Source organism: Lynx rufus, unplaced genomic scaffold, assembly GCF_022079265.1.
Source record: "Lynx rufus isolate CCGP_SWC_20201006 ecotype Redwood Valley unplaced genomic scaffold, mLynRuf1.p SCAF_12, whole genome shotgun sequence".
In the NCBI taxonomy this organism is placed as follows: domain Eukaryota; kingdom Metazoa; phylum Chordata; class Mammalia; order Carnivora; family Felidae; genus Lynx; species Lynx rufus.
The window spans coordinates 18,213,268-18,234,908 of NW_025814826.1; the positions used below are offsets into that span (position 1 = coordinate 18,213,268).

The following is a 21,641-nucleotide window of genomic DNA, read 5'->3' on the forward strand; positions in this document are numbered from 1 at the left end:
AATCCTTTTAGGGATATCAAAATTGTAAACACACATAGTTTTTGACCCAAGTCCTTCCCCTTCTAGACATGTATGCCATGGACACACTCACATGGGAATGTAAAGCTATATGTACAGGATATTACCTAAAGCACTGTCCGTAAGAGAGAGAGAGAGAGAGAGAGAGAGAGAGAGAGAGGCAGACACACACACACACACACACACACAAATACCGTGAGCCTAAACATCCTGATTGGCATAGACATGATTAAATTTAGTACATCCATTCTATGGAATTCATGAATTCCTAGTTTTCTAAACATAACTGATCCTGAGGTGAATTCTCTTAAACTAAGGGCCAAAATGTAATTGTAAATATTAAAAATAATTGATTTTCAAGATTTTGACTTGAAAAATAAAAAAAAATAAAAGTTTTAAGTTATCTTACATTTGACAAGATTTAAGTTATAATTTCAACTATGCACACATTTCTTAGACTAAAAAAAACAAGGGTTGACTTTATTTTTTAGTGTAATCTTTTCAACAAAATTATATAACACAACATACCACATCTTTCATGTTTTTCTCTTTAGAGAGGATCACAAAGATCTTGTTTTCAGAAATACTGAATGGCTTCATCCATTTTTCCTAGGAGTCTTCTCTAATCATTTGCATCAAAAGTCACTGTAATCAAATCAGGCTCCCTTAAAAGCATCCAGTATGTCATCCTTGAGAATTTTCTTTTTCAACTGTTAGTCTGTATCTTGGAGTTAAGATCACATCCATGAACATCATAAAACCTACCTACTTTGCAAGACATGCAATTTCAGTTTGCAAGTGATTTTATTATTTTTGAGCAATAAAACTGACAACAAAGGATCAGGAGCAACATTTGAGTAGGAATTTTAAAAGGTGTGCTTTCATTATTAAAATTTTTTTTCCTAATAACCAATCTAGTAATGTATATATTAATCAGTCATTAAAAAAGGATGACATTATACTAATACAAAAATATCCAAGATTTATGTATTTACAGAAAACATGAGATTCCGTTTGCTTAACAAGATTTTCATATGTATACATATAATATATATAACACATATCACAATTCCTATATGTGAACAAATTTTCAGGAAAACCATTCAAGAAACTATTAACATTGCTTATCTCTCAGGAATTCAAAAGGAGAGTTTTCTTTTAATTACATTTTACACCCTTCTGAATTATTTAGCTTTCCCATAAGGAGGTATAGTAACTTTTACAATGATGATGATGATGCTACATATAACTAGGTTTTCAATTAAATACATACTAATAACAATCTGCGATTCCAGCTGCCAGTAATTTAAATTAAACCCTAACATCTAAAAGGCATTAAATTTAGAAATCTCAAATACTAATAAAAGAAATTTCAAAAAAACATTCTTATGCAATAATTATCTTAATAGTTTTTTCCCCAAATTATTTCAGACAGAACTTGTTCCATTATCCTTTAGAGATAAACAGGAATGATAATTTTGACGTATCAAAGTATACTGCTTAAACAATGAATCAAAAAAAATTCACAGATATCTATGTTTCAGATTCCACATTGCAACTAACTTTTACAAAACTACCACTTCTTGAGTTCTGGCATCATATCAAAGAAAAATATCCACAATTATAATTAAAGGCTACTGTTATACATCTCATTTTTCCAACCACATCTGAGTGGGGCCAGATTTTCTTCACATACTTGTGCCAAATCAATTTATTTCAATAACTTTAATGCAGAAGCCTATACGAGAATCCAGTGGTCTTCTATTAAACCAGACACTGATGAGATTTGAAAGGTGTAAAATCAATGCCATTCTTGTATCTTTTTTACTTTGAAATACATATGTAGTTTTTTTCATTAAAAAACACTTATGTTAACATGTAACTGGTATTGTCATTTTTAAATAAGTAGAATTTGACTTTTTTCTCAGTTTTCTTTTCTTTCTTTTTGAGAGAGCATGTGCGCACAAACGGTAGGGGAAGAGAGAGAGGGAGAAAACAATCTGAAGCAGGTTCCAAGCTCAGCACGGAGCCCAATGTGGGGCTCAATCACATAACCCTGGGATTATGACTTGAGCTGAAATCAAGAGCCAGACATTAAACCCAGTGAGCCACCCAGGCATCCCTCAATTTTATTTTCTAATACAAAAAATATCAATACATAAAGCCCATTTAAGCAAAAACTCTCTGGAGTCTTCAATAACTTTTCAGAATGGAAAGGAGTTCCAACACCCAAAATTTTGAGATCCTACAGACCAAAAGGCAAACGGTGCGAACAATTTGTTTACAATAAGGATGAATGTGGGGGTGGGGAGAATGAAATGTTATAGATACTAAATTTGTTTTTAGATAGAATTCAAGTATTTTTTAAGAAATGAGAAAAATTGTATTTAAAGTTTTCATATTAACCTACATATTTATTTACATTTCCAGTGTCTGCCTTTCTTCCTATGGATCTGAGTTACCATCTGGTATAATTTCCTTCTTTTAGTATTTCTTATAAGGCAGGTCTGCTTGTTACAAATTCTCAGTCTTTGCATATGAATGTATTTACTTCACCTTTATTTTTCAAAGATAGTTTTGCTAAATATAGAATTATTCATAGACTTTTATTTTTCTTTCAGCACTTTGGATATGTCATCCCATTCTAGCCTCCAGTGTTTCTGATGAGAAGGCAGTAATTAATCACACTGACGCTCCACTGTATGTAGCCAGTTATTATTCTCTTGCTGATTTCAAGATTTTATCTTTGTCTCTTAACAGATTGGCTAGCCTGTTTCTAGGCACAGGTCTCTTTGTATTTATCCTACCAGAGTTCAGTGAACTTCTGGATGTAGTAAGTTTTTCATCAAATTTGGAAAATTTTCCAAAAGGCTATTTTCTGTACCTTTCTATCTCTCTCTGCATTTGGGGCTCCCATTACAGATGTGTTCTATGCTTGATGTGTTCCATAGATCTCTAAGACTTTCTTCCTTTTTCTTCATTTTTCCGCCTTTCATATTGAGTCATATTTATTAGTCGGCCTTTAAATTTGCTGATTCTTTTTATTGGCACCTCAAAACTATTGCTGAATCCCTCTAGTGAATTTTTCATTTCAGGCATTGCATTCTTCAAGTCTAGAATTTCCATTTGATTTTTTAACTTTTTAGTTTGGAATAATTTAGATTTATTTACAGAAAAGTTGCAAAGACAGTACAGTGAGTTCCTATGCTTCACCCAGCTTTCCCTAATGTTAATATCTTACATAAGCATGGTACAATGTGTCAAAAGTAAGAAATTAACATTGGTTCAAAACTGCAGACTTTATTCAGATTTCATCAGTTTTTCCACTAATTTTTCCTTTTTCTGTTCCAGAATCCAATGCAGGATACCACATGGCATTCAGTCATCACATCTCCTTGGTTTCCTCTGATCTGTAATAATTTCTCAGTTTTTCCTTGTTTTTCGTAACCTTGACAGATTAAGAGTACTGATCAGGTGCTCCTATAGAATGATCCAGAGTTGTACTTTGTCTGTTTCTTCTCATGGTCAGACTCAGGCTATAAGTCTTGAGAAAGACTACTACAGAGGTGAAGTACCCTCTCATGACATCATATCAAGAGTGGCTTTTGTTTTGTCTTGTTTTGGTTTGGTTATTGTTTTAATTAGTTCTATACCCTTATGGAGAACCTGCATTTGTTGACTTACTGTTGTTGTAATTCCCTTTATTTAAACATGGTTCCCTTTAGTTCTTGTAACAAATTTATAATTGTTGAAGTCTTTATTAAATCCAAATGTGGGGACATTCAGAGACAATTCTTTTCTCCTGCTTTTTTTTTCCTGTGCAGGACTCACACATCACTGGTTCCTTACATGGCCTGTAATTTTGTTGCTGCTGTTAAACCTAGAAATTTTATAAAATACAGCAATTCAGGATTATTTTTTTCCCACTTAAAGGTACTGTTGCTGTTTTGTTTACTTCTTTCATTTTGTTTAGTATCATGCCTAGGGTAATAAATATGCAAAATCTGTCTCCCTGTGGTATGAAGTCACTGATATCTCTGTTCACTTTTATTTTAAATATATTGTTATTTTTAGGCCTAGCTTCCTAGAGGTTACCCCTTTGCATCACTTAGGTGTCAATTTGTGATGAGACAGAGTTTATTTCAAATACCTCAAGCCACTAAGGCTCCTCCCCTTACCAATGGGTATGTGTGTGGGTAAGACAAACTCATTTGTAGTTCAGTCTTTTTTCAAGTTTGCCCCAGGTTTACCTTTCCATTAGAGCCCTTTCAAGTCTCCTAGGTGCATGAATGCAAGCAACTTCAGGGTCAGTCAAAAGTATGTGAATACCTCGGGCCTTCCCAGGTCTTTCCTGTGCTAATGTGCAGCCTCAACCAGGAATGTTTGCCTCAGATAGTACTGCAAGCCCCTGCCATGCAAGCGGAGCCATTGGCCCTCCCTCACACTTCTGAAAATTCTCATCACACACAATGCCACTGGCATCACTGGCCACTCTAAAGAGCTGACCCTCCCTTCAAATTGAGGTCTTTATGCCTGGCTTCTTGCTGGCAGAAACTCCAAGCCAATCAAGCTGGGTCAGAGTGGGGTGGAGAGTAGTCCCAAGCTAGAAAGCCACAGGTTCCCATTTCTCTTACTTGCAGTTTGAGAGTGTAACACTTTTGAAAGTTTTAGACAATTGGCCTCTGGTCAATCTCCAAAGTACTGAAATGATTGCTTTAGAAAAGTAATGTAGAAATAAAAATTCTATCCAAATATTCATACTGTTTGAACCAGTAATCCCAGTTATACAACACCATCCAAAAGAACTCCCCCCTGCCCCCGCCAAAATATGAAAAAAGCTGTGTACAGCATGTTCCTAACAATGTCAGTTCTCTTTTTGTGCCTCCCTTACAGCTAGATGGAGCCCTGTGACTAAGTTCTCACCAATGCCATGAGAGTGGAAGAGATACCACAGCTTCCTCCTCATCAACTCCAGAGTAAACAGCCCTGAACTTCTGGTCTTTCTCCTTCCCAAAGGCCTAAGTTTGCGTTGGTAGCAACTCACAGACAACCATGACAAATGGATTCCTGTATTACTTCATGGAATAGAATCACTTCACCAGCCTGTACCTATTTCCAGGCTATTATATCACAACAAAATAAAATGTTATATTACTAAGTGACATTACAAATGCATGCTTTTAAAAGAAATACATTCCAAAAGGCTATAAAATTAAATATACTGATTCATCACAGCTACCTTAAAATATGTATGTAAACACAGTAAATACATAAAAATAACAATGTCATGGTGAGATTATAATTATTCTTTTTCAAACTTCCAAAAGTACTGTTTAAATTACTTTGATAATTTCAAAGGTTGAAACTGTTTAATTACACTGGTTAATTAAATATTTTGAAATCCAAATTTAAGGAACCTTTATCCTATCCACTTTCATACTGGTATAAAATGGATCCTCTGGCCAATGTTCAAATCCATAGGGCCTGGTCTGCAATCCAGCCATTGTGTTCTTTCTTTAATAAACGAAAAACTACCTATTCATATGCCTCAAGGGCACTACTAGCTAGGAAACTTAGCTAAATAAGACGGACTTCATATAACTCAATAAACTTTTTCTACTTAAAGAAAAACTTTTTGCTTCATCTTTTATATTTGTATTTCTTAAGAGAAAACAAAGTTTCCATGTAAGGGGATATACTGGAAACTGACCCAACAAAAAGCTTTATGCCTTTTCTCACCCAACAGCTTCCCTCAACCTAAAAATATATCTGAAGAAGGATGAAAGTGACTTCACTAGGAAAAGCATAGCTTTTAAGATTAAAGTCCCTCCCCCCACCCCAAAAAACACAAGAAATTGAAACAGCCCAGCTCAAAGAAAGCAAAATCGAGCTGCTAAAAACTTTGCTGTCCTCTCATATTTGAAACTATACAGTATCCCCAAAAATGCAGCTAATTTATACAGTATCTTGAGATTTCCAAGCTTCCTAATAATTAAAGGTATGAACAAGGGAAATGTACCGAACTATACAAACTATAACTACACATATGTCTAATTATTTAAAAAGAGATGGCCCTGACTCCCTCTAACAAGATGTACCACAAAACATTACTTCTAGAGCTACACTGTTCAATGAATCACTAGCCACTTGTAGCTACAGAGTACTTGAAATAGTGCTTGTCAGAATCAAGATGTGCTCTCCAAAAATATATAAAAATATATCAACATATTTTAACACTGATTACATGTTATTATTTTGGATATAGTTGCTTAAGTTTATTAAAACTTTCTCATGTTTCATTTTATTGTTTAAAATATGGCTCCAGGAGAACTTTAATTTACATATGTGGCCACACTAGATTTCTATCGGATATCCCTGGTGTTACACCTGAGCAAACCAGCCCAGTTTCTAACAAGCAAAATTTTACAACCAGTTTCTTTTGGTTTAGTACTCTCTAGTTCTATACTTTTATCCTAAAAACAAAAAGGGTATGTTGACCTAGGATTATGTACCACACAGTATTGAAGATAAGGGCTGCTTATAGTCACCTGGTTATTCAACAACAGGGGTCTAACCTGTTATCACAACCAAGGCCCCAGGAGAAATCCAGAGACTTTTATAAGTTCTTAACAGGCTGGAAACCAGTCCCTCACTCTGACAATGTCATTTATCAGCTTTATATTAGGGGATACGAATACCAATACCACTTCAAGAGGCTCTCCACAAATCCTCTAGTCATCAGAGAGTTAAAAGTGACCACCTTGAGATGGTATAAGAGGATTCAAGACAGAATGGACTAGCTTGCACAGCAGGGTGTGAGGCCGCACTGTGGGAAGGCAGAGAGAGGAGGGAGTGTGAGTAAAGCAGAAAGCTGGACTCCTAGCACTGGGTCACAGACAGGACCTCATAAAGGTCTAACACACTTTTTACATCTGCTGAGTATCTACTTTGTGTGAAGCACTGGGTTTAACACAGCTAAATAAACAATGTGCACTCTTAAGGAGATCACAGTCTAATCAAACTGAAGTCAGGACAGGTCACCGTACAAGGCCAGCTGTTCTGACAGTTAATCCTGGGCTTCAACCTTAAGGATTGAAATCAGAGTTGGCTAATAAAGTCAAATCGCTAGACAAAAAGCTGCAGCAAAGTAGACTCAGGAGACAAGGAAGGTTATGGTTAAATGGGTCTCATGGTGAAAATGGACTCTAAGAACCCTTTGAAATTTTACATATGGGGATGTGTGTGTGTGTGTAAAAGAACTCACAGCAATCGACAGATGCTCTGAGGTAGTGGTCTCCAAGCTTGTAATGCATTTATTTATGAATTATACACATTTACCTTTATGTACTCTATGTGACATGAATAAAATTAGGATAGAAAATAAGGTTAGAAATAAATATAAATAAAAGTCCTAAGTCTTATTTCTGTATCTTCAATAGTTTTTCTTTCATAGCCCACCACATGAATCCTACTCTAAAGAAACGTAAAAAACACCACTGATGGGGAAATTAGTGTGGAAACCTCGACAGTTATTAAAACTACCCCTCAACTAGAAATGAGCTGGGGCCAACCACAAAAATTCTTGGTCACTTCCAGGAAGTTTTTCTCTGAAAATGGAGAATTTTCACTATGAAACAAAGGAAAAATGAAAAGGTTGGTTGCACATATCATGTAATATATATTTTGCTTTTATCTTCCAATTGTCCTTTTTTATGTTAATATTTTAAACCATTAAAAAACCTTTTAAATATTAGACAGAAATTATCTTTAAAAATTGAGATTTTAGAGGGGCGCCTGGGTGGCGCAGTCGGTTAAGCGTCCGACTTCAGCCAGGTCATGATCTCGCGGTCCGGGAGTTCGAGCCCCGCGTCAGGCTCTGGGCTGATGGCTCAGAGCCTGGAGCCTGTTTCCGATTCTGTGTCTCCCTCTCTCTCTGCCCCTCCCCCGTTCATGCTCTGTCTCTCTCTGTCCCCAAAATAAATAAACGTTGAAAAAAAAAATTGAGATTTTAGAAAAGCTATGTAAAATGGGTCTTATGTTCCATTTTTCTTATTAATACAAAATTTGGGGTAGTATCACTAATTTTTAAAAAATTTTTTTAATGTTTGTTTTTGAGAGAGAGAGAGAGAGAGAGAGAGAGAGAGGGACAGAGCATGAGCGGGGGAGGGGCAGAGAAAGAGGGGGACACAGAATCTGAAACAGGCTCCAGGCTTTGGGCTGTCAGCACCTAGCCCAATGTGGGGCTCGAACTCACCAACTGTGAGATCATGACCTGAGCTGAAATCGGACACCCAACCGACTGAGCCACCCAGATGCCCCAGTATCACTAAATTTAAAATATTTACTTGAGGGAGAGATTGTGTGCTGATAGTTTTTAACAGTGAGCATGCTTCAGTAGTACATCCAGAAGATTTCAAGTCATTAATTTTCAATATACTTTTCTAAGCATAAAATTTCTTCCTCCAATTTCACATTCTCAGCTCTAGAAAAACAGGCAATGGATATAGACAAGTCACAGAAGATAGGTATCAGGTAATTAATAAACATCTAATACAAGTTTAATATCAACAAAAATCCAAGAAATGGAAACTAAAAATATCAGCAACTTATGAAAAGGCACTCATATGCTGCTCATGGAAATATAAACTGGTATCACTTTATCACTTCTTTCTGGAAAGAAATTTGACAGTATGCTCTGATCTAGTAATTACATCAGGAAATTGTTTCAAAATTTAGAGAAAGACTTGTATATGAAAATGACATTACAATATTTTATATCGGTACAGAAAACAATTGGATGAAAATGTTCTAAAATGTTAACTATTTATCACTGGGTGATAGGATTACAGACAGTGTTTACTTTCCTCTTTCTTCTTTGTATTTTTTTATATATTCCATTTTTTAAATAATAAGCACATATTAACTTCAATCCAAAGAAGAAATTCAAGTTTCTTTTTAGAATTCCTTTTAACAAATATCACCTAGTTCTTCTTAAAGAAACAAATACGAAGTGTCTGCTATTTCCATTCAAAATGGAGAGGGCTCCTATTCTAATTTTTTATTTTTACCTCCCCCTCACCAAAAAGCATTCAGCAGCCTACTCCAGTACAGCAGACAGGAGCTCTAGTCAAAGACAGATCTAAGTTCAAACCCCAGAAACACCATTTACAGTTGTGTTACTTTGGGCAACTTTTCTAAACCTCAGTGAATTTTTAAATAAGATTACATAAATTTAGAGATTAAGATAGCTCCATACCACAGCGGCAGCTCAGAAAGAGTATAACGATGAAGGTGGAATTTTAAGGGGAGGGTGTAGGTGGGACTATAAACTGAAATTACAGGAATACAATTTGAGATTCATCCCAAAGAGAGATATGGTGACATACGATCAGACATGGTAGCATGAGACTAAAAGAGTAAATTTTTCTTCATTCTTCTGTATTGAACACTTCCTGTATGTTGCATGCTAGGGACATGGCACTGAGCTGGGTAAACAAGATCCCTGCTTCCTGACCACACAGTCTGTGGTGGCAGGGTGGGGAGTGAGGTGGGGACTGAGGTGGGGAGTGAGGTGGGGAGTGAGGTGGGGAGTGAGGTAGGGGTGGAAGCCAGGCAGAGGCAGACAAATGAATTGAGTTAGTGTTGTATGCCATAAATAAAACAAGGTAAAAGGACAGACGGGGGAGGGGTGCTGTCAGGGAAGATTCCTCCGCAGAGTGGACTGCGACTTGAAGGACAAGGAGCCATGGCCAAGATCTTGAGTCTCAGAGAAGAGCAAGAGCAAAGTCAAAGATGGGCACAAACCTGGCACGTTCACAGGAAGAAGACCACTGTGAAAGAAGAGGGGGCTGAAAAGTTGGCAGGTACCAGATTATATGGGGCCATAACATGAAAAGGAGTTTGGATTTTATTTTCACTGTGAAAAGAACCCACTGATGTTTCGGCAGTGGCATGAGGTGACTGCATTTAAAAAATTACTTCAACAGATCTGTGGAGAAAGAATTCTAGTGACACGACGCTATCACAGCAGGCCAAACATGCCTTGGGCTGGGCAGGACTGACAGCACTAGTGGTGGTGGAATCAAGCAGAATCACCACAGAGGCTGTTTTCAGCTCCATCTCTCAAACCAAGCACAAAGGTCTTTATAAAACCCACCTTGGTTCTCCCAGTTCATCTGTGCCGCTACTCATCTTCGTATACGGTCCTGATGAGGACACATCAGTACTGCAATTACAGATTTACATAGCTCCTTTTCCTACTGGACCAAGCTCCAAGAACCAAGGCAGGAAACCGTTTTATTCACCTGTGACACACCTAGCAGAGTACCTGGCGTATAAAAAGTGCTCAGTAAGTGTCTGCTGATGGAAAGAATGAACAAATACATTTAAAATAACCAAAGCCATTTGTATTCATTTCCTAGGGCTGCTGAAGTAACAAGCTTTGTGGCTTAAAACAACAGAAATATATTTTCTCTCAGTTCTGGAGGCTCCAAGTCCAAAATCAATGTTGGCAGGGCAGGGCCATGCTCCCTCTGAAGGCTTCAGGGAAGGATCCTCCTGTGCCTCTTAAAGAGTTTCTGGTGTTCCCTGGCAATCCTTCGCATTCCAGGCTTGTAACCTGCATCATTCCAAACTCTGCTCCATCTTCAGGTGGCCTCCTTTCTTGTGTGCATTCTCTCCTCTCAAAAAGACATCTGTCACTGGATTTAGGGCCTGCCCTAATTCCATATGACCTCATTTTTATTATATCTGCAAAGATCCTTATTCCAAATAAGGTCACATCCTAAGGCTCCAAGTAGACATGAATTTTTGGTGGACACTATTCAACCCACTACACCATTCAACACCATGGATTGCCTTTTAAAGTGGTAATCTTCTCATCCTAAAAATGCACAAGCAAAAACTGAGTAGCTAAAATCAGGATGTTCAACACAAGAGATTTCTACATTGCCTTTGTAAGTCCCTTTAAACCTTTCTGCTTTCATCCATATAGTGAGAAAACTGATTTCTATAGTCTCTTCTAACATTAATATTCTATGATTCTGGGCCATAAGTTTTCTTGATGACTTTTCACATTTTATAAATGTTATGCTAATGTAGAGACCCTCAAATACTTGAATAAATTATAACAGAAAGCTTACCTTCTCAGTTTTGAAACAGGCAAAATACTTTTTTGTAAATTATCTGCCGCCAAAGTTACTTACTTTCCCCATTAAAAATGCAGTGTATTCCTCCATACATCAAACCATTACACTTCCATTTTAATAAACCACTTTGAATACTTACTATGTGCCAGTGAACAACCTACTTCTGACCCATCTATTTATACTTATTAAATTATTAGCTAACTAGACCTTTCTTCATTATTTCTATATAATAGGTCATTTAATGGTAAGTTTTTTAAAAAAAAATAGCTTTACTGTTTTCCCTTATTATGAAAGTGATATTATTTTTGTTTAAAAAAATTCACAAGTACAAAGATATTAAAATTAGAAGTCCCAGTCCCAAAGATAACCACTGTAAATATTTTGCTGACCAACCTATCAGACTTGTATGTATGAATACATTGGTGAACAAAATATCCTTCATGTTTTTATTTACAAAAATCAGATGTTATGTAGAAAGTTACATAAACAGGTTAATACAAATACTACTCTGCAGCTAGCATTTTCTGCAAACTGTTATGTATATTTTTCCAAAACAAATATGGAAATAAGGCATCATTTTATTGGGTAGAGTTTCATGCTGAATTAAAACAACATATTCTAACCAACCGCCAGACTGGTAAGCACTGAAATAATCTAAATATCCATCATTCTAATGTTGCAAATTGTTACCAAAATAACCTATGTATATATGTTTTAGCAAATTTTTGCAACTGTCCCTTCAGACAAATTCCAGAACTGCAGAAAGGGTAGCATTCACACTTAAAATTTTGATTTGTAAAGACCTACTACCCTACCCAAAAGCTGAATCAAATAATGCTCCCAGCTCCATATATAAGAATACCCATTTTCTCATACCCTGCTAACACTGGGTTTTATCAGTCTTTGCCAGTATGAAAATATGTTTCCCCCGCCAAAAATATTTTTCTTTCTTGCTTTCTTTTCTTTTCTCTCATTCATTCATTCATTCATTCGGCACTTCCTTTTATTACTAGAAAAGCTAAATATGTTTTCCTACATTTGTATTTCTTCCTGGAGCTGTGAGTCTTCTGCCAATTTTCTAATGAGTATTCTTTTTTTTTCCCCTATAGATCTTATTTCTATTGCCCTGTTCAAAGAATACCTCAGGTATAAGGCAAAGATGTTTCCTCTCATCATTCCTTTTCAATATTACACTGGAAATCCTAGCTAACGTAATAAGACCAAAAAAGGAAACACAGTATAGATTGGAAAAGATGACATAAAACTATCTTTGTTCACACATGACATAACTGTCTATGTAGAAAATCTGAAAAAATGGAGCGGGGGGTGGGGGGAAGTCTCCTAGAACTAATGAGCAATTATAGCAATGTTAAAGAGCAATAAACGAAATTTGAAAATTGAAAACACAATACCATTTACACTAGCACTCCCAAAAATGAAATACTTAGGTATAAAACTAACAAGATAGGTACAAGATCTATATGAGGAAAATGACAAAACTCAGATGAATAAAATCAAAGAACTAAATAAATGGAGAGATATTTAATGCTCATTAATGAGAAGACTCAATATTGTCAAAGTCTTCCCAACTCGATCTGTAATTTCAATGCAATCCCAATCGAAATCCCAGTAAGCTATTTTGTGGATATGAACACACTAATTCTAAAGTTTACATAAAAAGGCAAAAAGATCCAGAGTAGCCAAGACAATATTGAAGAGGAAAAACGAAATTGGGAGGACACTACTGGACTTCCAGACTTACTATAAAACTACAGTAATTAAGACAGTGTGGTATTAGTGAAAGAACAAATAGATCAATGAAACAGAATAGAGAAGAACCAAAAAACAGACCCACAGAAATATAGCTAACTGATCTTTGACAACAGAACAAAGATAGTCTGAAGCAAAGATGGTCTCTTCAACCAATGATCCTGGAACAACTGGACATCCACATGAAAAAATGAGTCTAAATACAGACCTTACACCCTTCAAAAAGTTAACTCAAAATGGATCGCACACCTAAATATAAAATATAAAACTATAAGACTCCTATAAGAAAATGTAAAAAAAAAAAAAAAAGGTGGACTTAAATAAAATTTAAAACTTCTGCTCTACAAAAAACAATATTAGAATGAGAAGACGAACCACAGAATGGGAAAAAATATTTGCAAAAGACACATCTGATAAAGGACTGTTATCCAAAATATACAAAGAACTCTCTTTTTTAATGTTTATTTATTTTGAGAGAGAGAGCACAAGCGAACACATGAGCAGGGGGCAGTGGGCAGAGAGAGAGGGAGAGAGAGAATCTCAAGCAGGCTCCTCACTTGATGGGGGCTGGATCTCACAAACGGTGAGATCATGACCTGAGTCGAAATCAAGAGTTGGTTGCTTAACTGACTGAACCATCCAGGCACCCCTACAAAGAATTCTTAAAACTCAATAATATAAAAACAACTCACTTAAAAAATGGGCCAAAGACCTTAACAGACACCTCACCAAAGAAGATATACAGATGGCAAATAAACATAGAAAGATGCTCTACATCATATGTCATCAGGAAAATATGAATTAAAACAATGAGATACCACTATACACCTGTTAGAATGGCTAATCCAAAACACCAACAACACCAAATGTTGGGTGAGGTTGTGGAGTAACAGGAATTGTCATTCATGCTGGTGGGAACACAAAATGGTATAGCCACTTTGGAAAGTAGTTTGGTGGTTTCTTATGAAACTAAACATGCTTTACCTATATGACCCCACAATCACATTCCTTTTGTATCTACCAAAAGGAGTTGAAAACTTATGTCCACAAAAAATCTGCAGAGTAAGTCTGTAGCAGTTTTTACTCATAAGTGTCAAAATTTGGAAGCAACCAAGATGTCTTCCAGTAGGTGAATGGGTAAGTGGTGGTACATCCAGACAACACTATTCAGGTGCTAAAAAGAAATGAGCCATTAAGAAAACATGGAGGAAACTTAAATGCACATTATTAAGTGAAAGAAGCAAATCTGAAAAGGCTGGGGACTGTAAGAACCCAACTACATGACATTCTGAAGAAGGCAAAATTAGGGACAATAAAAATATCAGTAGTTGTTAGGGCCTGGAGTTCAGGAATAATTAGGTAGAGCACAGAGGATTTTAAGACAATGATAATACTCTGTATATTATTAACGATGAATACATATAATTACATATTTGTCCAAATTCATAGAATGTACAACACCAAGAGGGCAACCCAATGTATAGTGTGGACGCTGCATGATTATATCAATGTAGGTTCATACAATAGTAACAAATGTACCACAGTCTGATGTGGGGTGTTCATTATGGAGGAAACTATACATGTGTTGGGGCTGGAGGTACCTGGAAAATCTCTGTACATTCCTCTTAATTGTGCTGTGAATCTAAAACTGATGTAAAAAAAAAAGTCTTTAAAAAATGTTTGCCTTTTGGAATAACTTCACTGTTTTTCTTAAAATGTTCACTATAAAGAATTCGGGGAAAAAGTAAAATGAAGTAAAAAAAATATTAAAAAATTCCATCACCCACCATTTCATACATAAAAGGCTACAGAGTGAGAATTTATAGATCAGGAATATCATTTTATTCCTCAATGTAAAAAAGTTTTATTCTTAGTTTTTAACGTATAGGTGAAATACAACCTTCCTTATAAAAAAACCTTTCTTTATAAAAAACCTTCTTTTTGTACATAAATCTCATTTCAGCAAATCAAATGGTATCATTCCAACTGGCCCATTATAATCTCAATAATGGCTTTGCTTTATCTCTGATTATGTTTTAAGAAGTAACTCAAACATGTTTTAAATTGAGTGTGTGTACTCTAACTAGTTCAAATAATCACTGGACTATATAGATGCTTTGCTACTCAGTAATGTTCATTAAAGAAAGGTTGCTACTTAAGGAAATTACAAAGATCAATCCTTTTACAAGGAAGCAGGGGATATAGTAAGAAAAGCAACAAAGTTGGGAAAAACAAATTTTTAAAACTCTAACTTCTCTACTTTCTAATGGTCAGATCTTGGAGAAATCACTTAGCCTTTCTGAATCTCAACCATCAAATCTTTAAAATGATTTATAGGGTCCCTTTCAAGGACTGATATCCTGATTCCATTTCCAAGGAAGTCGTAGAGTGATTAAGTATGAAGACCTGGGATCAGGAGCAATCAAAAACCAGAAAAAAAAACCAACGTTGATTTATGAAGTATTATTTCTGTATACCTGCAGAAAATGGTAAAATAGGGCAAAAAGATAAGAATAAGATGGAATACAGTAAAGCAGTGGTCTACCAACTGTGTCATGCATGTATAACCCTTAGAAGTACATGAGCATGGAGAGTTTCAAGGAAATGGATTTCTCAGCTCTCAACTTCCATCTATACAATTTTCTAGAACCATTCTGCTAAAACAACATATCAGTTTTCATTTACCTCCTCTGCCCTTTCATCTCTCCCCCTCTACTACCTCATAAAGGAAACCGTAACACTCAACACTTCCTGAAACTTACTGTGGAGCTGGTGTCTAACAACATCTGAAGAGCCAAATGGAGAATTCAAAATATCTGTGGTGAGGAAGATAATGATTCTACACACTGGGTATCCAATTATTTTCAAGTTAAAGGGGTCACTAATTTCTACTTCCACGAATATAGACATTAAACCAAATCCACTTACTACTTGACCAATTATTCGGATTATAGATCACTTTGCTGTCAACTTGGAAGAATGGGGGATATGGCTAAAATAAAGCACGTTTTATAACCATCTACTAAATTCATGAGATTTCTCAGTACTTTCACTATTAAAGTAAAAAAGTTAGAAAGGTAATGCAAAACACCATCTTCTCTAAATTGTATTGCTTACTCAGACCAAAATAAATTTGATATGGCTTTATGGACATAGGAAAATTTAAATGTTTTTAATTATAATTGTTTTTGCACAGAACTCAGAAGAACTGGGTGACAATTTAAAGCATTTTTTATTCCCATTCACTAAATTCATGAATGAATTTACTTTTCATTATAGAAAAATATGATTGTGTGATTGATAAAATTCTTTCCAGTATAAAAGAATACATTAGGATAAGATGTCAATGCTAGAAAAATACAAATGAGTTCAAAGAGAAAAGTAAGGAATGTAAAATTCTGACTGTTAAAATTAAGACATTGTTCATATATTTCTTTTTCCTTTTTTTTTTTTTTTTTTTTGAGAGACAGAGGGCACAAGTGAGCGAGAGGCAAAGAGAGAGAGGGAAAGAGGGAGAATCCCATGAAGGGCAGGGAGAGAGGGAGGGAGGGAGGGAGGGAGGGAGGAAGAGAGGGAGACAAAGAGAGAAAGAGAGGGAGGAAGCAGGGCTCATCTGAAGCGAGGACTGAGCTCACCCATTGCAGGACTCAAACTCACAGGAACCGTGAGATCATGACCGAGCAGAAGTCAGATGCTTAACTGACTGAGCCACCCAGGAGCCTTGTTCACATATATATTTTTTTAAACGGACAACGTAAAATATCAAGTTTTTAAAATTTCCATAATGTATTTAAATTGTTTGAATTTAACAAAAATTCTATCATTTACAAATACTGAAACTTAGAGGAAAAATTCAAGATGTATGAGAAGGTATATAGTTTTTTGTTTGTTTTTCCAATTCTTTGAAGGGGTATAGGAGCAAAAAAACCCTAGTAGTGGAAGTCAGAATATATCACTTGTCTTAACCTTCTTCCTAAGATACTGCCTACTGGACATCCCCATATGGATGCTCCCCAGACACTTGAACTCAACATAATCCAAAGTAAATTTATTCTCTTCCCCCAACCCCACCCCCCCAGAAAAACAAAACCTGCCTCCTCCTCCTATCTGTATTTTTATTATTAGCTCCATGATCTACCTGGTCTCTTAGACTAAAAGAGTGGGAAATTTTTTTATTACCTCCCACACCAAATCAGTTCCTAGGACCTAACTCCTAACGATCTCTATTCCTTGTGCCACAGTAATCATTTAAGGTCTCTTCACAGGCTGTCATCAAATAGCTCTTCAAAACAATAACTATATACATATATAAATATATATATATATATTTAATACAGTTGACATATGATGTTATAGTTTCAGGTGCACAATACAGTGATTTGACAAGTTTGTGCTTTGCTCATCACCAGTGTAGCTAACATCTGCCCCCATACATCCTTATTACAATATCATTGACTACCTTCCTTATGCTGTGCCTTTTATTCCCAAGAATTATTCATTCTATAACTGGAAACCTATATCTCCCACTCCCTTTTACCCATTTTGTCCAATTGATCTATGTCCCTCCCCTCAGGCAAACACCAGGTTTGTTCTTTGTATTTATAGGTCTGATTCTACCTTTTGTTTATTCATTTTCTTAAAAAAGATTCCACTTATTTCACTCCATATGAGTGAAATCATATGTTATTTGTCTTTTTCTGACTTATTTCACTTAGCACTATACATTCTAGGTCCATCCATGTTGTCTCAGATGACACGATCTCATCCTTTTTTATGGCTGAGCAATATTCCTGTGTGTATCATGTGTGTGTATGTGTATCTTCCTTATCCATTCATCAATTGATGGACACTTAGGTTACTTCCATAACTTGGTTATTGTAAATAATGCTGCAATAAACATACAGTATACCTTTTTGAATTAGTGTTTTTGTTTTCTTTGGGTAAATACCAAGTAGTGTAATTGTTAGATATTTCTATTTTTAAGTTTTTGAGGAACCTCCATACTATTCTCCACAGTGGCTGCATCAATTTGTTCCCACCAACAGTGCACAAGAATTACTTTTTCTCCACATCTTTGCCAACACTTATTATTTCTCATCATTTTGACTTTAGCCATTCTGACAGGTGTATGGTGATCTCTCATTGGTTTTGATTTGCATTTCCCTGATGATGAGCGATGTTGAGCACTTTTTCACATGTTTGTTAGCCATCTATAGGACTTCTTCGGAAAAATGTTGCTTTAGGTCCTCTGCCCATTACTTAATCAGATTGTTTTCTGGTGCTGAGTTGTATAGGTTCTTTATATATTTTGCATATTACTGCTTATTAGAGCATATTGCAAATATCTTCTCCCATTCAGTGGGTTGCTTTATTTTTTTTTTACCATTTTTTTTTAATTTACATCCAAATTAGTTAGCATATCGTGCAATGATCTCTGGAGTAGATTTCTTAATGCCCCTTACCCAGTTAGCCCCTCCCCTCTCCCACAACCCCTCCAGTAACCCTCTGTTCTTCATATTTAAGAGTCGCTTATGTTTTGTCCCCCTCCCTGTTTTTATATTATTTTTGCTTCCCTTCCCTTATGTTCATCTGTTTTGTACCTTAAAGTCCTCATATGAGTGAAGTCATATGATATTTCTTTCTCTAATTTCGCTTAGCATAAGACCCTCTAGTTCCATCCACGTAGTTGCAAATGGCAAGATTTCATTCTTTTCGATTGCTGAGTAATACTCCAGTGTGTGTGTGTGTGTGTGTGTGTGTGTGTGTGTGTGTGTGTGTATATACCACTTCTTCTTTATCCATTCATCCATTGATGGACATTTGGGCTCTTTCCATACTTTGGCTATTGGTGATAGTGCTGCTATAAACATGGGGGTGCATGTGTCCCTTCGAAACAGCACACCTGTATCCCGTAGATAAATGCCTAGTACTGCAATTGCTCGGTCATAGGGTAGTTCTATTTTTAGTTTTTTGAGGAACCTCCATACTGTTTTCCAGAGTGGCTGCACCAGCTTGCATTCCCACCAGCAGTGCAAAAGAGATCCTCTTTCTCCTCATCCTCACCAACATCTGTTGTTGCCTGAGTTGTTAGCCATTCTGACAGGAGTGAGGTGTTATCTCATTGTGGTTTTGATTTGTATTTCCCTGAGGATAAGTGATGTTGAGCATTTTTTCATGTGTCGGTTGGCCATCTGGATGTCTTCTTTGGAGAAGTGTCTATTCATGTCTTTTGCCCATTTCTTCACTGGATTATTTGTGTTTTGGGTGTTGAGTTGATAAGTTCTTTGTAGATTTTGGATACTAACCCTTTGTCTGATGTCATTTGCAAATATCTTCTCCTATTCCATTGGTTGCCTTTTAGTTTTGCTGATGGTTTCCTTCGCCGTGCACAAGATTTTATTTTGATGAGGCCCCAATAGCTCATTTTTGCTTTTGTTTCCCTTGCCTCTGAAGACGTGTTGAGTAAAAAGTTGCTGTGGCCAAGGTCAAAGGGGTTTTTACCTGCTTTCTCCAAAATCTCCGAAGAGGATTTTGATGGCTTCCTGTCTTACATTGAGGTCTTTCATCCATTTTGAGTTTATTTTTGTGTATGGTGTAAGAAAGTGGTCCAGGTTCATTCTTCTGCATGTTGCTGTCCAGTCTTCCCGGCACCATTTGTTGAGGAGACTGTCTTTATTCCATTGGATATTCTTTCCTGCTTTGTCAAAGATTAGTTGGCCATACGTTTGTGGGTCCATTTCTGGGTTCTCTATTCCTGTTCCATTGATCTGAGTGTCTGCTTTTGTGCCAAAGTAGGTTGCCTTTTGTTTACTGATGGTTTCCTTTGCTGTGCAAAAGCTTTTTATTTTGATGTGGTCCCAACAGTTTATTTTTGCTTTTGTTTGCCTTGCTTTAAGGAGACATATCTAGAAAAATATATCTATGACCAATGTCAAAGATATTACTGCCTGTGTTCTCGTCTAAGGTTTTTATTGTTTGGGGCCTTACACTTAGGTCTTTAATTCACTTAGAGTTTATATTTGTGTATGATGTTAAAAGGTGGTCCAGTGCCATTTTTTTTTTTTACATGTAGCTGTCCAGTTTTCCCAGCACCATTTATTGAAGAGACTGTCTTTTCCACATACTGTCACCTCCTTTGTCAACAATTAATTGACCATATAATCAAGAGTTTATTTCTGGGGCTTCTAGTCTGTTCCATTGAACTGTGTTTACTTTTGTGCCAGTACTATACGGTTTAGATTACGACAGCTTTGTAGTATAACTTGAAATCTGGAATTATGATACCTCCAGCTTTGTTTTTTTTTTTTTAACAATAATTACACTTAAATTTACTTTTCAACATCTCTCATAGAGAATGAAACTACTTTATACTAATTAGAGCTATACAAAATTACCTGTCATGCATATAATTGAGTTACTCAAAGAAATTAGAGAATCATGAAGTTGGAAGGAACCAGAAGAGTCAATCCCTTTGACAATATCCTTATCCAGGTACTTTCAAGCTGTTGTCAATTTATAGCTTCATGAAGTACCCTGCTCTCTGTCGGGACATCGCTGTCAGAGATCCAGGCCCAAATACAACTTGTTGCACGTTTTCTAAGATTATTGCAATTTAAAAAAAGATTCATGCTAGCAGAAGAACAATGGTAAAATTACACAAAATTCTAAACAAAAAGTTAAAAAATTAGTTAAAATTTAACATACGGAGATAGCTTCAGTTAGCATTTGGGGATACATCTGGCTTTTTTTTTTCCTTTATTTTGTTTGAGTATGCATGGTGTGTAGATATGTATATATTTTGTGATTTAGTTTTAAACAAAATTGGGATAAACTGTTGATACTCGGTTTGTTTGTTTTTATTTTTTCACTTAATTATGTTATAAGCAATTCCCCATGCAATTATGTATTCTTCAAATTCTTCAAAATATTTTAGTGGATATATAATATAGCAAAACTAAGAAATATTAACTTTTAGTCAATCATTTGTAAACTACTTATCATATATCCTTTAAATTTTTCAAAGCATTTTTGTGGTTACATAATATAGAAATAACAAATACTTGGGGCGCCTGGGTGGCGCAGTCGGTTAAGCGTCTGACTTCAGCCAGGTCACGATCTCGCGGTCCGTGAGTTCGAGCCCCGCGTCGGGCTCTGGGCTGATGGCTCAGAGCCTGGAGCCTGTTTCCGATTCTGTGTCTCCCTCTCTCTCTGCCCCTCCCCCGTTCATGCTCTGTCTCTCTCTGTCCCAAAAAATAAAAAAAAAATTAAAAAAAATAAAAAAAAAGAAAAAACAAATACTAAATACTCACAATATTATAATTTATTTAATCATTTATAAATTACTTATTGTTTCTAATTTTTCACAGTGATGAATACGTGATGAATATCCTTGAAGATCAATCTTTATCTACATTTCTAGTTATTTGCTGAGGATAGAGTCCCAAAAGTAAGGCAAAGTATTAATTTTTTTATTCAACTGCTAAATTACCTGTCAGCAAATTTACAATTTATAATCCTACTAGCACTGCATAGCATAATCTTCATGTCATATACTTGTGTTTTGTTTTTTTTTTTTACTTTGTCAATCTTAAGCAAGTATCATTCTTTTAGTTTGTTTCTTTATTAGTGTGATTACACACAAGATCTCCCTATTTCCCTATTGCTTTTACCTATTCATCCCATTCTACTCTGCGGTAACATCCTTTT

At 35.9% G+C, this 21,641-nt stretch overlaps 1 protein-coding gene across 10 annotated transcripts in view; it reads right to left on the reverse strand.

Annotated features, from left to right (window-relative positions):
* The window catches only part of PDE7A (phosphodiesterase 7A), a 140,785-nt gene that overhangs the window by 110,517 nt on the left and 8,627 nt on the right, over positions 1–21,641 (reverse strand). Inside the window, exon 1 of one of the 10 annotated variants that reach the window (XR_006961102.1) lies at positions 10,175–10,306. The exons of the other annotated variants lie outside the window; for them this stretch is intronic. The gene's annotated coding sequence lies outside the window, so the exon portion shown is untranslated. Of the gene's footprint in view, positions 1–10,174; positions 10,307–21,641 lie in introns of those variants that run through there. 10 annotated transcript variants of the gene reach the window in all.